This window comes from Macaca nemestrina, chromosome X (genome assembly GCF_043159975.1).
Source record: "Macaca nemestrina isolate mMacNem1 chromosome X, mMacNem.hap1, whole genome shotgun sequence".
In the NCBI taxonomy this organism is placed as follows: domain Eukaryota; kingdom Metazoa; phylum Chordata; class Mammalia; order Primates; family Cercopithecidae; genus Macaca; species Macaca nemestrina.
Window position 1 is genome coordinate 153179379 of NC_092145.1, and position 24138 is coordinate 153203516.

Consider the following 24138-nt stretch of genomic DNA (forward strand, 5'->3'; position numbering starts at 1 on the left):
AGCACATCAAAAAGCTTATCCACCATGATCAAGTGGGCTTCATCCTTGGGATTCAAGGCTGGTTCAACATACACAAAATCAATAAACGTAATCTAGCATATAAACAAAACCAAAGACAAAAACCACATGATTATCTCAATAGATGCAGAAAAGGCCTTTGACAAAATTCAATAGCCCTTCATGCTAAAAACTCTCAATAAATTCGGTATTGATGGAACGTATCTCAAAATAATAAGAGCTATTTATGACAAACCCACAGCCAATATCGTACTGAATGGGCAAAAACTGGAAGCATTCCCTTTGAAAACTGGCACAAGACAGGGATGCCCTCTCTCACCACTCCTACTCCTATTCAACATAGTGTTGGAAGTTCTGGCTAGGGCAAGATAAAGAAATAAAGGGTATTCAGTTAGGAAAAGAAGAAGTCAAACTGTCCCTGTTTGCAGATGACATGATTGTATATTTAGAAAACCCCATCATCTCAGCCCAAAATCTCCTTAAGCTGATAAGCAACTTCAGCAAAGAGGACACAAATGGAAGAGCATACCATGCTCATGGATAGGAAGAATCAATATTGTGAAAATGGCCATACTGCCCAAGGTAGTCTATAGATTCAATGCCATCCCCATCAAGCTACCAATGACTTTCTTCACAGAATTGGAAAAAACTGCTTTAAAGTTCATATGGAACCAAAAAAGACCTGGCATTGCCAAGACAATCCTAAGCCAGAAGAACAAAACTGGAGGCATCACGCTACCTGACTTCAAACTATACTACAAGGCTACAGTAACCAAAACAGCATGGTACTGGTACTGGTACTGTACCAAAACAGAGATATAGACCAATGGAACAGAACAGAGCCCTCAGAAATAATACCACACATCTACAGCCATCTGATCTTTGAAAAACCTGACAAAAACAAGAAATGGGGAAAGGATTCCCTATTTAATAAATGGTGCTGGGAAAATTGGCTAGCCATAAGTAGAAAGCTGAAACTGGATCCTTTCCTTACTCCTTATACGAAAATTAATTCAAGATGGATTAGAGACTTAAATGTTAGACCTAAAACCATAAAAACCCTAGAAGAAAACCTAGGTAATACCGAGGTAATACCATTCAGGACATAGGCATGGGCAAGGACTTCATGTCTAAAACACCAAAAGCAATGGCAACAAAAGCCAAAATTGACAAATGGGATCTAATTAAACTAAAGAGCTTCTGCACAGCAAAAGAAACTACCATCAGAGTGAACAGGCAACCTACAGAATGGGAGAAAATTTTTGCAATCTACTCATCTGACAAAGGGCTAATATCCAGAACCTACAAAGAACTCAATCAAATTTACAAGAAAAAAACAACCCCATCAAAAAGTGGGCAAAGGATATGAACAGACACTTCTCAAAAGAAGACATTCATACAGCCAGCAGACACATGAAAAAATGCTCATCATCACTTGCCATCAGAGAAATGCAAATCAAAAGCACAATGAGATACCATCTCACACCAGTTAGAATGGCAATCATTAAAAAGTCAGGAAACAACAAGTGCTGGAGAGGATGTGGAGAAATAGGAACACTTTTACACTGTTGGTGGGCCTGTAAACTAGTTCAACCATTGTGAAAAACAGTGTAGGGATTCCTCAAGGATCTAGAACTAGAAATACCATTTGACCCAGCCATCCCATTACTGGGGATATACCCAAAGTATTACAAGTCATGCTGCTATAAAGACACATGCACACGTATGTTTATTGTGGCACTATTCACAATAGCAAAGACTTGGAATCAACCCAAATGTCCATCAGTGACAGACTGGATTAAGAAAATGTGGCATATACACACCATGGAATACTATGCAGCCATAAAAAAGGATGAGTTCGTGTCCTTTGTAGGGACATGGATGCAGCTGGAAACCATCATTCTCAGCAAACAATTGCAAGAACAGAAAACCAAATATCGCATGTTCTCACTCATAGGTGGGAATTGAACAATTAGATCACTTGGACATAGGAAGGGGATCATCACACACCGGGTCCTATTGTGGGGAGGGTAGCGGGGAGGGATAGCATTAAGAGATATACCTAATGTAAATAACGAGTTAATTGGTGCAGCACACCAACATGGCACATGTATACATATGTAACGAACCTGCACGTTTTGCACATGTACCCTAGAACTTAAAGTATAATAGTAAAAAAAAAAAAATAAAACAACAAGACATCCACCATTCACAGCAAGATATAGCTGGTTCCAATGGCATCATGTATAATCTCCATGGAAGCTTCTCATTCCTTTTATAGAAACTACCTAGCTTCATATTAGCAAACAAATTGGATTAGGTGCTGCAATTCTCATTTTATAATTAAAGAAATTAGGACAAGGTTAAACATTGTCCAGGGTTATCACTAATAGATATTGGAGTCAGTATGCAAGATTATTCTTCTGACTCCAAATCTAGAGCTCTTAAACAAAATATACTTTTATGTCCACACTGTCTAAATAAATCACTGTTGTAGGCAGAATCATGGTCTGCAAAGATGTTGATATCCTAATCAACAGAACCTGCAAATGTATTCTATTAAATGGCAAAGGGAAATTAAAATTGCACTTGGAATTAAGGTTTGTATTAAGTCTGGAATTAAGGATGACTTTGAAATAAGATTACCTCAAATTGTATGCATGGGCCCACTGTTATCACTTGGCATTGAAAACCCTGTCCCATATTTGGGACACACCAGCCATTCTTGTTTTCACGGTAACAGAAAACAAGTAACCTCTTATTACAGAAAACAAATCACCATGTTTGACATGCCAAATGGCATGGGACACTGTGACCAGACACCTCCCAAGAGGACATTGAGATTGTCAATGGTGATCCAAAGAATCAGGAATGACAGAGAGTTCCCGGTAGCTAAGGAAGTGATGATTGCAACGTTCAGTTTCCAGGGACCAGTGGGCCAGATATCTGTGCTGCTCGAATGGAAGTACAGCGACTTCATCCAGCCTCCTGTGCTGAGCACCATGGTTATAAACTTTTTCATGGTAATGCCTGCGAGACTTGTCTTCCAAATGTTCCCATTATTTCCACCCACACTCCAAGTTTGTTTCTCCAGTTTTCCTGGTGATGATGTGAGATGCTCACTATCTTTTCAATATACTCCTTTACCATGCCATCAGCCCATATTAGTTCCTTCTCCTTTTATGTATGTATGCATGTATGTATGAATGAATGCCAAGTATTCAAAAAGGACAGCACCAAGTACATTAGCTCAGCAGAGATACTTGGTTAATCAGAAGTCCCAGGACATATAAGGGATCTTGACAGCCATGTATAGACTGGGAGAATGCAGAAGCAGACAACATCCATGGAGAGAGAAAAGGGAAGCAAAAGTGAAGAGAGAAAAAAAGGTAAAACTTCATGGGCCTCTTAAAGAGAGTCAAGAGAGGGTCATGGAACATAACTACCTGCTCCACTATCCTTGACGCCTTACAGGTTCAAGACTTCATCCTCCCATGAGGTTCAGTTGTTCTTCCTGTCCTCAAATCCCTAAATTTCATAGAGGAAAATTTTGGCCAAAGAATGCTTAGAGGAATATCTTTTACTTGCCGGCAAGCATGTCTTGACTAAGACTTCTACTGTGAGCCTGTGCGTGTGCTAGTTCCTACTGGAGATGCAAATGATTACCATTTGTGATGCCTCTTCTCCATGCTCCATGACTCATGGGTGGCAGCAACTCCACCACAGAATGAAAGGTGATGACGATATATAACACTTAAGGAGGTATGTAAGAGGTAACAAGTTGAACATTTCAAGGTGCAAAACAAGACATGTTAATGATCACACAAAGTGAAAAACACTTGGAAGTTCAAGAAATAAAAAGATTTGAATGTTTATGCAATTCTTAAGAAGAGATGAAGAAGGAATCAACATTTCCACTGAGAAGCAGATGTTGGGAGCTATGCTATGTTCCGATGACAGCAAATGGAAACCATAAACATTTACCTTACTACTAGAAATTAATGGGATTTTTTTGCTCAAGATGTCAAGTTAAAAAAATATGATTCCCTTAGAATAAAAGGCTTTTCAGGAAATTGTGTTTCACAGAACACACTGATAATGAAATTAACTAATTAATTATAAGAGGTGAGAGGTAAGTGTAGAGAGAATCAAGACTAAATATGAAGAATACTTGAATATACTCAGCTTTTCTATCTTAGTTACACTTTAATTGGCAACTAGAATTAAAAACCGTATTTTAGAAAGGGACATTGGTAAATTCTACACTTTTGTAAATGTACAAAGTGAGAAGTACTAGCCTACTGAAAGGGAACTGAAGGTCATTTCTAGTTCTGTTTTCCTCCCACCAAATTATCTAATGAACTGAATTATCTAATTGGCCGGCATCTAATGCACAGGGAGGCCTGTGCACCTGGGATGTTTAGCCACATCCCTGGCTTTTACCCACTAGATGCCAGTAGCATGCTTCTCCCAGCTGTGACAACCAAAAATGTCTCCCTGTGTTGCCAAATGTCCCCTGGAGGAAGATTTACCTCCACTCGAGAAGAATTGTTCTGATTAATGTCTGTCTTGGTAGTCTAAAACAAATGCTTGCCAACCCTTAAAAAATATATTCAGAGACTACACCTTTTTGGCTCTTTCTTTCTGATTCTGATGTCTAACCATGAACTTTGTATTTAGAAGCCACCAGCAATTCATCAAATGACTAAATTAATTATGTTCAAATACAGTAAATTCTGTTGTCTGTACATTCTGTTTAGTCAGTCCAGTTAGTTACAGCTGTGGTGTTGTGAAATTATTTTATTCAAATTATCCTCTCAATCTTCCGTGCTGGTAGAGAATTATTGATAAGACTCACTTGGTATGGAAACTTACTGTTCTGTGCCAGCGGTGATGAAAAGACCTACAAGGAGGAGATAGTGCCTATGGTGATGGTGCTTAAGTTGCTGAAGAGCCAGTCTCAGTAATGCAGGAAGTTGCTGGATCTCAGTTTGTGAAAGGGAAAGAATCTTATACAAAGTGGGTGTCGTCAATACCTTAAGCACTAGCCATGGGAGCTAAGATAAGTTTTAGGTACATCCTCAAGAATTCCCCATCAATAGTGTCTGAGCCTTTGTTCCCCTTCTCTGTTGTCCAGCCCTGTTCCCAACACTTCTAGTATGTTGGTCCCAGTGTCTTCCCACGATGAATTCTGAAAGAGCAGCCTGTTGCCCGCTCCTTGCTAAAGCTTACTGTGAGCCAGATAAGGAGCAGGAAAAGAGCTTCCCCTTTCTCTCAGTCTGATTTTCCAAAAAGAAATGTGGCTGGCACCATCCTGTTCCCAAATGGTAAAACCTCAAGTTTTAGGTAGATCTTTCTTTCTGATGTGCTGTACCTATTTCAGAAAGACTTCGTGCATTTCAATAAGAAGAATATATCTAAAACAGCAGCATGCCCATGAAAAAGAAATTATAATTACATCCATAATATTTTCTTAGCACAGTATTTCAAAAGGCAATTCTGGGTATGAGACTTATTTTTGTAACCTGTTTCCCAACTTTTTCTTCAATCCAAAATTTATGGGATAATCTAAAGTTTTAGGATTTGAAAAATAACTACAGTAATCTTTTCATTTTCTATAGGCTTTCTTGTTTTGAACTGCATTGAATATAAATATGTTTTATGGCCCCGAACTTCAGGTAGGTTTTTAAAGTCATTTAAGGATATACTTCGGTTATATTTGGGATCAAATCTTGATAAACAGCCTGCTCTGTCTATCCCCTCTTGATAATCCACTACTTTATGAGGTTGGGCTGTGGCTACTGAATAAGAGTAAGAACAGACATCAAGGATCATGGTCAGAAGTAAAAATGTGCAATCATTGTTATAAGATAAGATGCTGGGCAAGCAGCATGTTGATGTGTCTCAGGACAAGATAAACATAGCTATGTGCCAATGAACAAGCAAGCAAGGAGATGGAACTTAATGATCACAGCCTGATTAGAAAGCCTGAAAAGGTGGCAATTTAGGGAGTCTGCAATTTCAGACATACAAATTTTAATTCACTTTTATAGGTATTATGCCATGAATGTCTGTTTTTTAGCTCTTCTATGCTACTGAGGATTGGCTTACCATGTTATGAAAGGGGAAGAACTTATAAAAGTGATCTGTGTGGCCTCTACAGATCACTCTCAGATCTAGTATTCTAGCCCTAACCAAACTCCTGTGTGAATCAGAAATGTATCCCCACCTATCTGCTGGATAGTTACACCTGAATGTCTTGCTGCTGTTGACATCTCAATGTGCCCATTGCTGAACTCTCTTTTCCCCTAAACACTCCCTGGGTGTGACTTTCCTATTTCCTGTAGTGACATCATTGATTTCCAAGCTCTTGGATCAGGAAATGTAAAGTTTTTTTCTCCAGGCCCTTATATCTGATAGGATTCCAAGTGCATTTATTTTTCTTTTTCATTTTATTTTTCAGCTTTGCCTCTATTAATTACCATTCTACCAACACCAACCAAAACCAAGCCATTGTTACTTGTCATGTATGCTACCATTATAACCTCTTATTTCCTTTTACTAGTTTTTTTCTTAATCCAGTTCCAAAAGAAATTTGTCTTATCTCTTTTCCTACTTAATAATACCAAGAGATTCTCTGTAATTAAAATAACTAAAATTTCTTAGTAAGACAATAAAAGACACTATGATCAGCCTATCTTTACGATATCTTTCTCCATGTAGCTGAATCAACCACCATTCCCATTTTTTGACCAAAAAAAAAAAAAAAAAGCAATCTCCATGGATTCTTTACCTATAATATGCCATGCCACTGAATCATTTGCTCATTGTGAGGAAATGGGTCTAATACTTCCATATCCACTTCTACTAAACATCTATATAGCACTGTGAACACAGGAAAAGACATGTAACATTTGTTGATTAAAGTCAGTTGGCTACCTGTGGGATTAACACAATGACTGTAATGTAATCTTCTGCATATTTCCTGAGTCATAAAGGTCATCCAGTGAACTTTATTTTTGTATTTTGTTATTTTTTAGCTAAAGCATATGGAATTATCCTCTTGTCAAAATTAGAGATAAGAAAAAGCCTTAAAGAGGTGATCTTATACTAAAGAATATAGAAGATTAGGTTTACAAATTTAATTGGTAGAATGACCATTCCACAAATCGAGCGTTAAGTACCTATTAGAATTCCCATATTTTTACAGCACCGATTATGTGCAAAGCCAAGTGCCTTAAGGGGAAGGAATGTAATAAAGAGTTGAACCAATAAGTAAGAAATATGTTTTTTATATTTGTGAAGTTTTGTAAGAAAATTTGAGTGAGATGAAGAGTTAGAGAGTAATTTGCATGGTGGCTACTTTAAATAAGATAGGAAAAAATGAAAGGTACTCAGAGACATCAATGCTGATATTGAGGATATGTTTATATCAGAAACATGTGCGGATTAGTGGGATTTATGCTTTAGACAAAAAAAGGGATAAGCAATAAACAGACCACTAGACAAAATATATGAAACAATTGCTTGTAGATATTATACAATGATCAAGACAGAAATGGGATCTCTTATGTGTATGAGTCTGACAATTGCCCTTTGCACCTGGAGAAACATTCCAGGCTTTAAAAACAGAGGAAGGCAATCAATGAGTTGATGAAACAGAGATCAAAGTTCAGGGAAGCTGAGGTGGCAAGAGTTGCAGGACAGAGTTCCAGAAAACAAAACTTCGTAAAGAAAGACCTCTAAAAATCTGTATAGAGGTTCTTTTAAGTGTTTTCTACAAACAAGGACATATATATATAGTTGATGAAATTCTATCATTCTGGGCAGAAATCTCCAGGGATCTGTAAGCGGAACAATTTCCAGAGCGTACACAGGGTATTGAGGTGTGAAAGTTTAAATTGTTCAGAGTATAGAATTAAGAACTAGGGCCTTATTATCGACTGCGGTAGGACCATGTCTTAGTGTTAAGGCTAAACTAAACCTAGGCTAATGGTTACTGTAGCAATGTCCTGACAAAGCTTAATAACAACCCTTTAAAGCATCCATTCTATCTAGAAGTAACTTAAATTTACCTCAGGTGAGAATGTGTACTCCTAAAGGAAGATAACATTTAGACTCTAAAATAAATAACATGCATTATGTTCCATATCCAATTAAAAATTGTATAGAAAGGCCAAACATCAAGACAATGTAAACTATCTTCCATGATAAAAATAATAGAATCAGATTCAGAAATTAAAGTGATGGGATTAGCAGAAAAGGATTTTAAAACAGTTGTTATAATCAAAATGGTCAAGGATTTAAAAGAAAGCATGATTATAATAAGGAGAAAATTGGAAGACTAAGAACTGAATATAAATACTTGAGATGAAAAATAAAATATCTGAAATAAAAATTCATTGCACAGGATTAATTGTAAGATGCAGAAGAAAAGACATGTGAATCAGAAGACACAGTAATTGAAATTATTAAGCTGAGTCATAGAGACAAAAGCATGAAAGAAAGGAGTAATTAACTGTGGAACAATATCACATGGCCTGGTAAAAGTTCAGTTGTAATCCTAGAAGTAGAAAATGGTGAAATGGGACAGAAAAATATTTGGAAAATAATGATTGATGGTTTCTTATGTTTTAAAAATTGTAAAATTAAGATTGGATAAGGTCAATAAACTCCAAATTGAACAAAACATAATAAAATTACATCAAGACAAATTCTTAGCAAATTGACTAAACCTAGCAATATAGTGAAAAATCTTAAAGTGAGTTAGATGAAAAAGGTGCGTTTTATGCAGAAGAATAAAAATAATCATCACTTCAGATATCTTTTATTATTATTATTATTATTATTATTATTATTATACTTTAAGTTCTAGGGTACATGTGCATAACGTGCAGGTTTGTTACATATGTATACTTGTGCCATGTTGGTGTGCTGCACCCATCAATTCGTCAGCACCCATCAACTCGTCATTTACATCAGGTATAACTCCCAATGCAATCCCTCCCCCCTCCCCCCTACCCATGATAGGCCCAGGTGTGTGATGAAATCACGCAAGTCAGAAGACAATGGATTAGCATGTTTGAAACATTAAAAGAAAAAAATTAACTTGGAATTTTTTATCTAGCACAAAAATTATTCTAAAATGAATGTAAATATAAAAATTTTTTAGACAAAACCAGAGAAAATTTATGGCCAGTAGCAATCTTTTACAAAGAATGTAAAAAGAATTTCTCCAAGCATTAAAAAAATGGCATCAGATGGATACGTGGAATCAAAAAAGGGAATGAGGACTGCTAGTAGTAGTATAACAATATATGTGGGTAAATTTTTAAACCTATTCATTGGTATAAACAAGGTAATGAATCTAAGTTTCAACTTAACAACTTATGCAAAAATTGACTCTAAGTGTATCATAGACGGTCCTAAACCCCAAAGCTAAAATTATAAGGAGAAAACTGTGACCTCAACTTATACAATGAATTTTTAAGTGTGATTTGAAAAGCACAAACCAGAAAAAAGATGAGTGAATTTCAAATTTTAAATCTTCTGCTCTTCTAAAGATATTAAGAAAATGGAAAAAAAGACTGTAAAGACAGAAATTCAACAAAATCTTAAAATGCATCAAGAACTCTTATAAACTTATAATAATGCAAAAATCCAATTAAAATCGTCAACGTATGTGAGCAGACATTTCACCACACAATATACACAAATGGCAAATAAGTATACTAAGAAATATTCAACATGATTAGCATTAAGGGCTAAAACCTGAAAGTACATAACACTGTACATACATCAGAATAGCTAAAATAGACTGATAATATCAAGTGATGGTGAGAGTGTGAAGGAACTGGAACTCAGATACATCTGTGGTGGGAAAGTGAAACTGTATAATTACTTTGGAAATTACTTGGAATCTAGCTTCAGTAATGTTCACTGTCTAACACAGATTTGGATATTTCTCTTGGAGAAATTATTCCTTGGATTAAGGACCATTTGGCAGAAAAATAGCTTCTTATTTGTAAGTTTTTACCTCCTCTGCCCAACTCACCATGGTATGCTTTCATGTAATTATCTCAGGCTAATTTGCGCTTGCACTAATTTGGAGATGGGGCTAGGAGTTTCTATGGTAGCCTGACCAAAATCTGCATAAAATCATCCCTAGAACTCCTATCAGAGTTGTACCTTATGGAGAATACTTTTATCAGATAAATATCATTGGATGCAAAATACAGGTGTCAGTACTGGCTATCATAAGAAGATTTACTCAAGGTCATTATGCAGCTGATCAAAATTCCAAACTGCCACTGACACGCTCTGTGTCATCTGCCCCCACTATAAAATCCTGGATCAGAATATCCAAATGACCAATACTAGGTCATGGGTCTATGATTGTCCAGGTCAAGGGTAGCCAGAATCTAACCTTGTTGCTTTGGTAGCAAAAAGTAGAGCTTTACCTTCCCTTAAGACTCATCGCTAACAATCTCCCCAAACCCAAAAATGACCTCAGATATCCAGCCAGAAAATAATGACAGATGTCCATTACAAATAACCCATCATTCCAATGATGAGTTGGGTACTTTCTTGTTTAAACCAAACATATGAATTAATTCATCATCAAAATATTATTTATAACTTTCTTTTCTAATTAAATTTAAAATATCAAAACATTGTATTCCAGTTGATATGGATTGGTTCTGTCTGCCCACCCAAATCTCACCTCAAATTGGAATCCCCGTAATCCCCACGTGTCAAGGGCGGGATCAGGTGGAGGAAATTGAATTATGAGGGCAGTTTCCCCCATGCTGTTCTCCTGACAGTGAGTGAGTCTCACAAGATCTGATTGTTTTGTAAGCATCTGGCATTTCCCCTGCTTGCACTCACTCTGTCCTGCCACCCTGTGAAGAAGACGCCTGCTTCTCCTTTGCCTTCTGCCATGATTGTAAGTTTCCTGAAGCCTTCCCAGCCATGCAGAACTGTGAGTCAATTAAACCTCTTTCCTTCATAAATTACCCAGTCTTGAGTATTTCTTCATAGCAGTGTGAGAACAGACTAATACACATGCTATCATATAAAATTAATCTAATATTTTCGAATAGGATCCTTTTGTTTAGAAATCATTAAGCTAGTTAGAGGAGCTTCCAACAACTTAAAATGTGAATTTCAAAATTCCACAAGCTTCTTTAGCTGTTGTTAAATGAAAATGTGTAGCTTCAGTTACATTGTTTGAAAGCTATAAGTAAAAGGGAAAATAAGAATAGAGGTTTCATTATGGCATTAAAGGATCTTAAAGGTGCGATGATGCATTTGCAAATCTAGCACTTCAAGTTCCAAATTATAACTCAAAAGAGGAAAATAAATCCATAACCAGTGTTTCTTCATAAGCCCCGGTTAAGGTGGGTTTTATCTTCTGTTTTCTAAACTCACTCCTATTACAGATAACTTTAACACCACAGACATGTTGCATACACATTTTACACTATGTAAGTAAAATATATATTATGTATATTTGTGCTTTATAAATAGAAGGAGGTTTGCCCTTCTCAAGAAAGAACCCTTTCTTTGTCCCTTGGGGATGATTTGTCTCCCTCTGAGAATGCTTTCTTTAGATCAGTACTGTCCAGTAAAATTTGCTGGGATGTGGAAATATTCTCTAATATGCAATACCCAGTAGCCACATATGGCCAGAGAATGGGTTTTTAAATGGGATTTAATTTTGGTTGATTTAAACATTCATATATGGCTAAATGCTACCACATTGAACAGCATAGTTCTACAGGGTTAAGGAACAAAATGATTAAACACAAGTATATGAAGAAGAGTCCTCTGTAATATCCCTCTGGGTAGCTAGTGTGATTTCTGGAAAGGCACAGACTACAGTCATGGTTTTCAACCAAGGCCATCTTTGTTCCCCACTCCCTCCACCCTGGGGATATCTGGCAACTCCCGAAGACATTTTGGCTTGTTGCAGTGGGAGGAAGTGCTTCAGGTGCTAAGGGTATCCAGCGAGTAGAAAAGCCAGGGATCTCAATAATAATTCCTGCACAGAATTATTCAGCTGCAGTCCCAACAGTTCAAGATTGAGAAACTCTGCAGTGAAGATAGTCTAGTTGAACCCGAAGCTTGGAATTCAAGCCTCTCCAGACATTCCCTTCCATTTTGGCAAGCAACAGGGCTGAGAACCTGGCTTCTTGTCATTATCTTTAAAAATATATTGGAGCTGCAACGCTCAACCAAGGTGTATATTAAATCTGTCTCTTGAGACTTTTTGGAGTTCTGTCAAGCAAGAATACAAATAATATTTTGGATGGAATGTTTACTTTCCATTTCCCTTAAAGTATGAAAAAAGAAGCTGATACAATGACTGTGTGTTTCTGAAAATCTACAATGCATGCCTCTCAAATTAAGGTGTAACAATCCCTCTCCTGAAGCTGGAAGGAGTGACAGAAGAGTCTATTCAGCTTGGTTTAAGATTAAAAATACCACAAATATTATTTTTATGCCAGTTTGGAGAATTGGCTCAGAAGACGAGAACTGGCAAAAAACCTTCTGAGGCTGTGCATGAAAAATCTACTTTCTCCAGCTAGGCGTCTGATGAGGCTAACTGTGGAAATGTGATAGGGCAAGTTCACAAATATTTGCACTCCTGACCGAGAGAAATCTTAAAGGCATAGAAAAAAAAGGTCTAAGATATCCTGGAGCAGTAAAGCAAAGCCTGGAGATCATAATACAGTGGAGTGGATTGAATTACAAAGATCGTTTTACAACAATTCTGTTAGTGTCTGGATCTCTATTTTGCTTTTGTGGTGTAAGCTTTGCCACTGTGAGCAACGCATGGCATAAAGTATTTCATGAAAAGTAATAGAAGAAATATCACAGAAATGAGAGTGATTATACAGAAGCTTGGGTTTCTGCTAGAGGAATCTTAGGATCTCCATTTTATATAGGGAGGGGTGTTTATTCATTTCACTAGGGAATCTCAGAAAAAAAGTTTACATGGGGCCCAAATTCTTGTCAAATTCTTTCTTATTAATGAAATTTAGTTTCCTGGAAACTAAAATAAGCTACAAATAGAATTTAAGCCACAAAGGTAGTTAAATATTTTCAAAGAGAAAGCATTTTTACTTACCTGGGTAGACTTTCCTTTTCAACAGCACAATGATCCTAAATATGATTAGAGCCTGCGAATGCAGGGACAAAGATTATTCAATTTCTTCAGGTTGGATTTAATCACTTTTTTATTTTTTACATTTTTAAAATTTTTAGAGACAGGGTCTCACTGTGTCACCCCAGGTGGCACGCAGTGGCGCGATCGTAGCTCACTGTAGCCTCAAACTCCTGGGATCCAGAAATCCTCCCACCTCAGCTTCCTGAGTAGCTGGGACTACAGGCATGCACCACAATGCCTGACCAAATATCTTTTAGCTGTAAACTCAGCTGTGGATGAAAAGTGCCTAGAACAAAACATCGCTGTTTAGTTCATTATGAAACTCTGCTAAAAGTTAAAATGTGGCTCAAGACCCCAAGCAATTTCACATTTCTGAAATGTACTGGAGAATCAGCCAGTTTCCTGGACAAATCAGTTGCCTATGGGTTGTACCACTGGAAAAACAACTCTCCCCTAAGGTATCTAGAAATCTCCAGGGAAGAGCAAAACCTGGAGAAGCCCATGGGAGGCAACCATTTAAAGATCTTGAGGCAAAAGAAAGAAGACAAAAGGGAAGGCTTTGGTTTAAGAGAATTGTTTATATATTTCCCACCTCCTGCTTTAAGCTTTGTTGTTGTTGTTGTTATTAAAAAGATCCTTTGAACTTTATGAGGAAAATTTTGGATTTTACAGAATAAAAGAGGAAGGCCCCAGCTGTAATTCTTTTCCTAATTGAGGCTTACAAGGAATCTCATGCTGTCATGGGTGAGATTAATGGCTAGAGGAACTGAACATTGCAGGCAATCCTATAAATTAGTATAACTCTCTGGGAAACCAGTTTTGAACTATGTATGCAAATGAAAGAAACTCCTATGCCTTTTGACTCAGAATCCAAATTTATATGAATCCATGCTAAAAACTATTTAAAGCAGAATTAAAACGTTTGGGTAAGGATGTTCATATGGTGAAAATTACCAGCTTATACATCTAGCAAGAGTAGAAACACTAAACAAACTAGGATACATTTATTTGCTGGAATATTTTTAAGACAATGTAGCCACTGAGAATATTTTGTGTAGCCTTATGAAAGGAAGACAGCTTGGACACTGCCATTCCTATCTATTCCTCTTTGGTAATATCACATCCACAGTATGTTGGAAAAGTATAAAAGTATGCCCTAGATCTTGAATTGGCCTGAGATTTTCAGGGGACAGAGTGGGAAAACCTAGCATTTATTGCCTGTGCTGCCAGGCAAACAAATAAACCAACAAAAACCAGTAATTTAGAAGAATGATAATACATCCTTAAAACTTGGGGCAAAGGCATCCAAGTCTCTTCTCTGGTAGGAGTTTCTGCACCCTCTCTGTTATAGACTGGAGACCTGAGAAGCCACTCAAGCCAATGGATGTGAGTCTGAATAGATCCCGCACCACTTTATGTCCAAGGAACCATGGAAGAGTTCTCCCAAGACATGAAAAGGGGAATTTGGCCACAGCTTTCACTTTGCTCAGAGCCAGACCATAGGAAGAGTAGCCTTCCTGGCCATCAACTGCTACCTGGGTTACCAACAGGCTGCCCCCAATAGGGGTCCAGACATGACCTCTTACAAGCTGGCAAAAGGAAAGTGCATTTCATTGAAGGGGACTGTGTAGTTCACAGGACTAAGGCTGAGGCTCATGTCTACAGCCAACAGTTCCTGTTTAAGTCAAAATAATGGAAAGGACAGAGGAAAAATTTCACAAGAGTTATAGTAATAGGACAAAAGGAAATGAACATCAAAAGTGAAAACTTGAGACTCGGAATACAATGCTTTCAGTGAAGAGTTTACTGGGTATCCTTCTAGGCACAGAACATGCAGATAGGTATGTATTAGGTATTACTACCTTATTTAAGTAACTTGAATTGCATCATACATATCATTCTTCATTTTGCAACTTTCACTACTATTAGAGGAGTCAGGTAACATACCAGTACAAAAAGCTCTAGGAAATTAGTTTATCATAGTATTTAGAAGCATTGACCCCAAATCTTGACTGCTTGAATTCAGATTCTGCCTCCCCCACTTCCAACCTGTGAGATTTTGGATAAATTACTGATAGCTTTCCTAGGTCTGAGTTTCCTCTTTTGTAAAATGGGCATGAAATATCACTGGCCTTGTAGGCTAAGTATAAGGATTATTTACATCAAAGCACCTAAGGAAGTAGAAGAATGTCACCCACATAACAAATGCTATATAACTAGTAACTATTATTCACTTACTCTTTTTAACAACAGCACTGTACTATCTAGAAGTCACTTAACAACGGCCCTCTTGACTAACATTTAAAACCTTTATTCCCTCATTGCAACAAACTTCCTTGGACACAGTATCTTTGTTCCTTTGTTCGCATGCCTGCCACCTTTAAATTAGCATATTTGGTGTCAAGCTCATTAACCTTGATGAAATGTAACATATTTAAAGCAGGTTTTAAGTCCTGAGGTACACAAATATGCTGGCTGTCTGATTTTATGTAAAATAATGATGCCGATAATGACATTGATAAATAACTAGCATATATCAAGCTTTCTAGAGGCACTAAATGTAAAATCCATTTAAAATGGGACCACCACAAAGGGGCTGCTTTTTTGAAAACACAATCATGGTTGTGTTTGAAATGAAAAAGAAATCTCCCTCTGTCATAGAAATTTATAAAATATGTGGACCTTGTAGATCATTTAATTGTAAATATTTGTGCATATTAACTTATTTTTCAGGTTAAAGCTTCTCTGATGGTTTATATTATATTTCCTTTTTTATAGTCTTGGTAGCTCCAAAGCACCAAGATAGTGACTTGCCCCCAAAAGAAAAGTAAAATAATCACAATTATATTAGTAATCATAGTGGTCTGGCATTATAGAAGTGACTGTAAGAGAAAATATTTTTTAATACAGGGGTCACCAGCCGTACTCAGATAGATATTCACAGCCCCAGATGTGTTCATTTGTCCTGCAAAGTGTTTGTAAAAATCAAATAAGTTGTAAACATTTAAAAATCAGCATAACAGTCAGATTGTGATGCAGCATCTCTTCAAAAACATGACATTCTGCCAACACCTAGAGGTCCCCTGCATGGTGTATCAGTGTTTGGAGGTGAGAGAATCTCCCCTTTGAAAAGTATGTTCCCTTTATACTTTGGCAAAACTCCATCTAGTTTTGCTCTCTGTAGTCCGACTTGTAAGCACTTGAAATACTGTCTCCTGAGTTAGATTGTGTCAGGCATTAGATGAAGGGCTTCACATTCATTATTTCACTTAATTCACAACATCCTATGAGTAGATACTTTTTAAACATACATTTTACAGGTGAGAAGACTGAAATTTGAGGCAGTCCGATGAAACTTGCTCAGTGTCACTCAATGCCTGGCCAGGATGTCAACCAGAATTTGACCTCACAGCTGAAATGCTTAACCACCAGGCTCCAAAAATATTCACTAACCCTATGTGAATTAATCTACATTTGTGCCTGCATATTCTTAAACTTGGTTCTTGTAGGTCGCTGTGTCTATGACCATCTTCTCTTAGTGGGCATGAGCATCGTCTGTCTGCCTGTCTGCCATTGTTGTATCTGAATGGTCTCCATTCTGCATCTGTCTTCTTTTCCCTCATCTTCATTCCTGTATTCATTCCATCATTATTTTCTTCTGTCACACAATTTCTCTATTTTTCACATTTTTTCTTTCTATTCCATCCTTAGCTCTCCAAAGATGCAGAAAATAAAATATTTTGCATTCCTGTTCTCTATTTTGTACAAGAAACACATTTTGCCTGAATGGAAAGGATTATGTTGAACAATTTAATTTTTTAAATATCAGTACCCCTTGATAGTATACACCCAATTTCCCCTCATTCTCTGCTCACACTCTCATCTGAATTATATCTTCATCAGTGAAAACTTACTGTGACCCATGTGTGATAAAGCCCTAAACATCATCCCCTTTGAGTAAAAAGAGAATACAATTAATCATCCTTTGGGAATAAAGGTATGAATAAGATTCAGTTGTTTGAAAAAAAATCTTTGTCAATTATATGAGACAGAGATACCTATATGCACCTTAACCTAACAGCAGTGCCTCACTGTAATTCTCCATTCATTGCACAATTCCGTTCATCACCATGTAGTTGACATCTGTAAGACTCACTCCGTGGCTCCCAAAGCTTCTGTTGCATTCTTCTCCCCCAGGAACAGAAGTTGGTTTCCTTTCTATTTCTACTTCCTTCTAACCTTCAAAGCAGTGAATGTTCTGATATCTTTTTATTATTTATTACTGGTCTGATCACAACTTAATTACAACTTATGTGTGCAAATGCTATCTCATGAAGGCCTTCATTATTTTAAATTATTACTTTTTAAAAAAGTTCTATCTCAACCTCCCCAAACAAACCTCGTTACTGCAGTGATAATGCGTAAAATGCATCTATCATAGTTCATTTTTCATGATAGGTTTGCAATATAGTATCATACCTCCACCCTAAATATTTTTCATGGTATACGCACTAAGTTATTTCTTCTTTTGGTTCTAACATTTCAAAGTGCCTGAAATGCTCTTTTCTTTGGAAAGGACCAGATCACCTACATGGATTGATACGGTCTGGCTGTGTCCCTACCAAAATCTCATCTTGAATTGTAGTTTTCATACTCCCCACATGTTCTGGGAGGGACCCGATGGGAGGTAATTGAATCATGGGGGTGGTTTCCCTCATGCTGTTCTAGTGATAGTAAGTTCTCACATGATCTGATGGTTTTATAATGGGCTTCCCCTTTCACTTGGCTCTTATACTTCTGTTCCTACTGCCATGTGAGAAGGACATGTTCGTCTCCCCTTCTGCCATGACTGCAAGTTTCCTGAGGCCTCCCCAGCCACGCTGAACTGTGAGTCAATTAAACGTCTTTCCTTTATAAATTACCCAGTCTCGGGTATGTCCTTATAGCAGCGTGAGAATGGACTAATACATGGATCTAGCAAGGGACTAATTTGACTTGTTAAAACTTTCATTTAATAAACGTGTTGGAAATCTACCATGGCCTCGCCCCAGTGAAGGATACCACAAATCAAAAGCTCATAAACTCCTCTCCATTCCCTCAGAAACCTCACAGGAAATGGGAGACCAATGTACAAACAAGTTACTTCACTAAACTGTGATCTGTACCACCTCTGATGTCTGTATAACATGAAGGGATGTGGATAATTCCACCTTTTAACTCAGAATAACAGGGTCACATAATGTGAAGTGTTTGTGTGGTCATGTAATCACTCCATGGGAACCCCAGGAAGCACTTTTATTTTTCTTTTTTGACAGGTGAGTCATCAAAACATGAGTTAGAATACTTTTGGCTTCAAGAAGTAGACATCAGTTTTTGCTATCTGAAGCCCCAAAAGGGAACTTACTGGAAGGATTATTAGATTTCTCACTAGAAACTGAAAAATTTGAAGTAAAAGAAAACCAAAAACCAGCAACTAGGAGTCTCAGGAACAAGGACAACTCCAGAGACCTCACCTGAAGAAGATTGGGCACCTCCTAAAAAGTAGCCACAAGCACAACTCAGCTTCCAAAAATCCCAGCCTTGGAATCTCAATCCCAAATGTCAATTTCCTGAACACATGTGACAGTGGTCCAATCTGTGCAGCCTTGGGTCTATCGGCTATAACCAAGAGACCAAGTGCTAATGTAATTCGAGTGTGGCCACCAGGGTCAACCTTTCTAAGAAGCCATGTCCAGAGAAGAGGAAAGGAGGAGCCTAAACCCAGTGACCCTGAATATTGTTTCTGCCAGTTTCAGATACCAACAGCAACATGGTCATCAGAGTGCTCATTAACATTTACGAGAAAGGCATTTGTATTTCTTCCAGTCAGCTGTAGAAATTAAAGCATTCATGTAAGCTTTAGAGAATTGGAAATGTGAGAACTTCTTAATGTAAACTAAAGATGGTGATAAGAAAGAGATATTTGTACTCAATCCACTTCCTGTTTTGATACTATGACTGCATCTAAAATAACATATATGAGCAATAGTAAGAGAGGAAATGAGGGAACACGAAGAAGATTGGAGACATTTACCATGAAGGGTGATTCAGTAATTGTCATCAAGTAAGTGAAGGGTTATTATGAAGAGAACTCTGGCCAACTCTTCTTAATCTTCCTAGAGCAAGAATAAATGGATTTAAATGCCAACAAGGGAAGGTTAGGTTAGAAATTAAAAAGGATGTCTTGACAATAAAAGTTATTAAGCATTAACTGAGGATTCTCGGTCATAAACGGTGGGAAAAGAGATCCAATACTTCATGTTAAAAATCACTGAAGTCACTATTTCTTTTTATATAAAATGAATTGTTGTAAGAAGGCATTTGGATGGAAAACAAACAATTTTTACAATCATATTTAAGAGCTTGGGAATTAGGCAATCTCACAGTATCCAAAGAATGATAAATAATTGATAAGATCAGTTTTAAGTCAGCTATTTTTTAATAGAATTGAAAGATAATGAACTTCACTAAAGTTTATCACTTTATGTCTTGGAGTCTGTGTCATGGGACTGCCCCTAGATAAGAAAGCCCTCTTAATGGAATGTCCTGGGTTGTTGAAATCACTTGGAGGAATTTCAAGTCAGATATGTTTGCCTATTTACCAGAAGGCCCTGAATATTGATTTTGCCAGTTTCAAATACCAACAGCAACATGGTCATCAGAGTGCTCATTAACATTTACTAGAAAGACATTTGTATTTCTACCAATGAGCTCTAGAAATTAAAGCATCCATGCAAGCTTTAGAGAACAAGAAATATGAGAAGTTCTTAATGGAAACTAAGGAAAAAGTAGAAATGAATGAAGTATTATCATGTACTGGCCATGTGTTAGTAATGACGGAACATAAAGTGCTTGCGCTTAAGTTTTCAAATTTTTCAGTTTATCATCATCAAACTGTTTTCACGAAAGCATTAGGTATCCATTTTTAAATCCCTATCACTCATAAACCTTTATGGTCATCAGTTGTTAATTTTAGTTTATTTAGCAAAAATTCATTTTCAAAGGGGACACTCTATGGAATACCATCTTTTATTGATTATTGGACTAGTATAGGTTAAAATAGAGTGAAAGATGGTGATAAGGCAGCATTGGTGTCATCAGAATAAATTCATCAGTTTCCAAATTGTGTTCTTTACATAGAAATCTCTACATGGCAATGTTTTAAAATAATGCTCCCCAATTAAGCACAGTACAAAAGTACATGTTCATTATTTTTGTGTCCTGTCATTGCTGCTATTATTGTTGCTAGGAAAATGAGATAAGTTCTTTTGTGTTATATCATTAGAACCAAGTAAAACAAAGTGTATGTACAATGGAGTAATTGGGGATTAGTAAAAAGTTACTATACGGCATAAAACACACACACACACACACACACACACACACACACACACTCCATTCTCTCACTCAAGGGAACCATTTATTATCCATTGACTGCCACCTGTGTACAAGGGGCTTTGCAAGTCACAACTACAAACAAACACACAATTAAAATAACTGGTGTTGGCGAGGATGTGCAGAAAAGGAAACCCTTGCATGCCGCTGGTAGGAATGTAAATTAGCATAGCCATTATGGAAAACAGTATAGAGGCTTCTCAAAAATATTAAAAATAGAAATACTAATCTGAAATTAAACCAGCAATCCCACTTCTGGGTATATATCCAAAGGAAGGGAAATCAGATTCATAATTTCCTAGATGGCAATGCCTTTTAAATAATGCTTCTCAATTAAATAGAGTACAAAAGCACATGTTCATTATGTTTTAAGTTTTGTTGTTGCTACTACAATTGTTGCTGGAAAAATGGGGTAAAAGCTGCACTTCCATGTTCATTGCAACATTATTCACCATAGCCTAGATGTGAAAACACAAGTGTCTATCAGTGGATGAATAGACTTTTTAGAATGTGGCATATACTCACAATGCAATACTATTCAACCTTAAAAAAATAGGAAATTCTGTCACTTGCAGCAATATGTATAATCCTAGAGGATATTCTGTTGAGTGGAATAAACCAGACACAGAGGACAAATACTGCATGTTCTCATCTATATGTGGAATCTAAAAGTTGAACTCATTAAAGCAATGAGTAGAATGGTGGTTACCAGGGCCTGGAGATGAGGGGGTATTGAAGAGATGCTGGTCGAATAATACAAAATTTCAGTTAGACAACAGGAATAAGTTCAAGAGATCTATTGTAGTCAGGTTGAGTGTAGTTAATAACAATGTATTGTCTGCTTGAAAACTGCTAAAAGAGTAGATTTTAAGTGTTCTCATTATTTTAAAAAGTGATGTGTATGTGAAGTAATGGATATGTTAATTAGCTTGATTTAGCCATTCCACAATGTCTATACATATATTGAAACATCATAATGGATACCACAAATATATACAATTTTTATTTGTTAATTTAAAATAATAAGTACTAGATAAATAGGGGAAGTTCATTTTGATGTTAAAAATCCAGACGTGTAACCTGCTTTGTAGTACACTGGCCCAATTTGAGTGTGTCATGTTCCCTGACAAGTCTTCACTGTGGCATGGACTATGTTCTCTAAATGTCTATACTCACAAAATGGCTTTTCCCAATCTACGTTCAGGGTCATGCCATATATTGAATGTCTCCTGCTGGACTCTGCAGGAAATTGAGTCTGGGAGGCAGATTTTTTTCTTATTCTTTCAATTTGCAAGCCATTGTTTTTGGTGCCATAATTGCTGATGTTCACTTGTTTCCTATTTATAAATCTCATCTTACCAAGAACTTCAGCTGAAGACCCAGGGGAGATCCTGAACTTTGGCTGTGTAGCACTCACAGTACAGGGTTAGAAGAATGAGTGGTATCCTTGTGCTGGTCCAGATAGCTGACTCATGGAGGCTGAGAGATACTGTGAACATCTTCCCCAAGTCTGGAAACAGCTAGATGCGCAAAGGAAAGCAGAATCCCAGTGGGTTTTGTGAGTTTTCTTGGTGAAGTACCTAGGCACAGTCAACTTTTAGGAGCTGTGTTCCAAAGAAGTTTCTTTGAAACTCAGAACATGGATCACCTTTGCTTGGTTCATAGAATCAGAACAATTAATATTGCAGCCCAGATTAAGTTTTCAGCCTACTGTTTTCTCAACAAATATGTGACACCTGAAGTTAGATAACACAGGTGCTGCTCCATGGAGCAAAGTAGATATGTGTATCTACATATAGATAATATGTATTTGTATGTGTGTTTTAAGCAACAATGCAGAGGCTTGAATCAAAACTTCCTTATACAAGATGCAGGATCAAAGTGGTATCATTCTACTTAATTGTATAGAATAGTGTAGTCAAATGGACAGTACACTGGGTCTCAATTTATCAAATGCATTTCTTATCCAGGTGTTAATTTGAAAGTTACTAGGTGGCAGTTTTAGCACTTGGTAGATGTCTTCATGTGGTTCACTGAATCCCGAAGGTCTTAATTTTCCATCGAGAGCACAATGTGTTTGTTTTAACTTCCCTGAATGAAGCTGTTACCCCTGACTCTGAGGCAAGGCTTAGAATGTACATCATTTATGTGAGAGGTGATTCTTCCCAAGGAGAACTTGGAGAGATGACACAGGGAAGGGAGAAAAGCCAGTAAATCAGTAAACGGTATGTTCAAAAGCGGGCACCCTTGTAGAGGACAAGGGTCCAGTCTCTCAAGAAACTGGAACATGCCTCAAAGTTGACCAAAATTGAGGGACACAGAGCTGGGATATGTTATGCCAACTCCAGCCCTCATTGGTTGAGGTTCAGTGGCAAACTCACTGCCTGGTGTTTCCAATCTGTGCCTCCTGGAGTCAGAAAATGCCCATGAAGAACTGACATTATGAAATAGGCAATACTATTAACTGCTACACTTTTTTTTTAGACAAGGTCTCAGTCTGTCACCCAGGCTGGAATGCAGTGGTGCGATCATAGCTCACTGCAGCCTCCACCTCCTGGGCTCAGGTGATCCTCCCACCTCCAACATTATTAGGGAGGCTTACACAATCAGGTCATATCCTTCCAAATCTGGAAGTATTTGGACCCAGAGTGTCAAGTACTACATTATTTCTCCTAGTATGAAATGTATGCTGCAAACCAGCTTGAGTTTGTTGCGTTACATCTTTTGATTGATAAAATTCTTTGCAGTCACTCAGTGTTCTTTCTGGTGCAAGTCTGGGTAAAATGGTTGGGTGGGAGCAGGCCCTCAAATTGGCAACAACTGATGTGTGTACATTCACACAGCTGAATTCTTCTAACTTAGATAGGAATGCTTAGTCTTTGCTCAAGTTTGTACAAAATCTATCATAGCTTTAAAGCTCAAATGGAAGTGATCGAAGTCTGATGTTCTTTTCTTTTAGGGCTATATAAATTCATGACATATCTACATGCATAAATAGATGCATATGAGAGTTCTACCAAAGAACAGCAGTAAGGATCCCTAAGTCTTTTCATTAAATTTACAAAACAAAATGTATTCAGTTCACTACCCCTCTCCCTTGAGTGACTCTCCCGATAAAAATGTCAATACATGGTAATGGTCTAATATCTACAGTACTAAAGACATTATCCAATGACACTTTCCTAATTCTAGAGCCAAAAAGCTTTAGGCAACGCTTGACTGATAGTTCTCCAGCTTCGCAATAAAGCCATAAAGGGATTGCAGTCTCCATCATATGTCGCATCCCGTGTGCAACAAATAAAAACATAAACTTCTTACAACACAAACCAACCAAATGAAACCCTTTACAGCACAAAAATCACGTGCTTTAAAGTTAAGTGAGAGTAAAGTTACCTTCTTCACATAGCTTTTTGGCCTATGAAAACAGCATCATATTAGCTTTGAGTTAGGTGCCAGGTTGATTAAAGTCCATCCTCTTTATGCTCCCAGAATTTGTGGCCCCATTATCTCCCTAT

At 37.2% G+C, this 24138-nt stretch overlaps 1 protein-coding gene across 4 annotated transcripts in view; it reads left to right on the forward strand.

The window, feature by feature from the left end:
• LOC105478097 (patatin like phospholipase domain containing 4) overlaps positions 1 to 24138 on the forward strand; it is a 251498-nt gene that overhangs the window by 166974 nt on the left and 60386 nt on the right. The window lies entirely within an intron of this gene.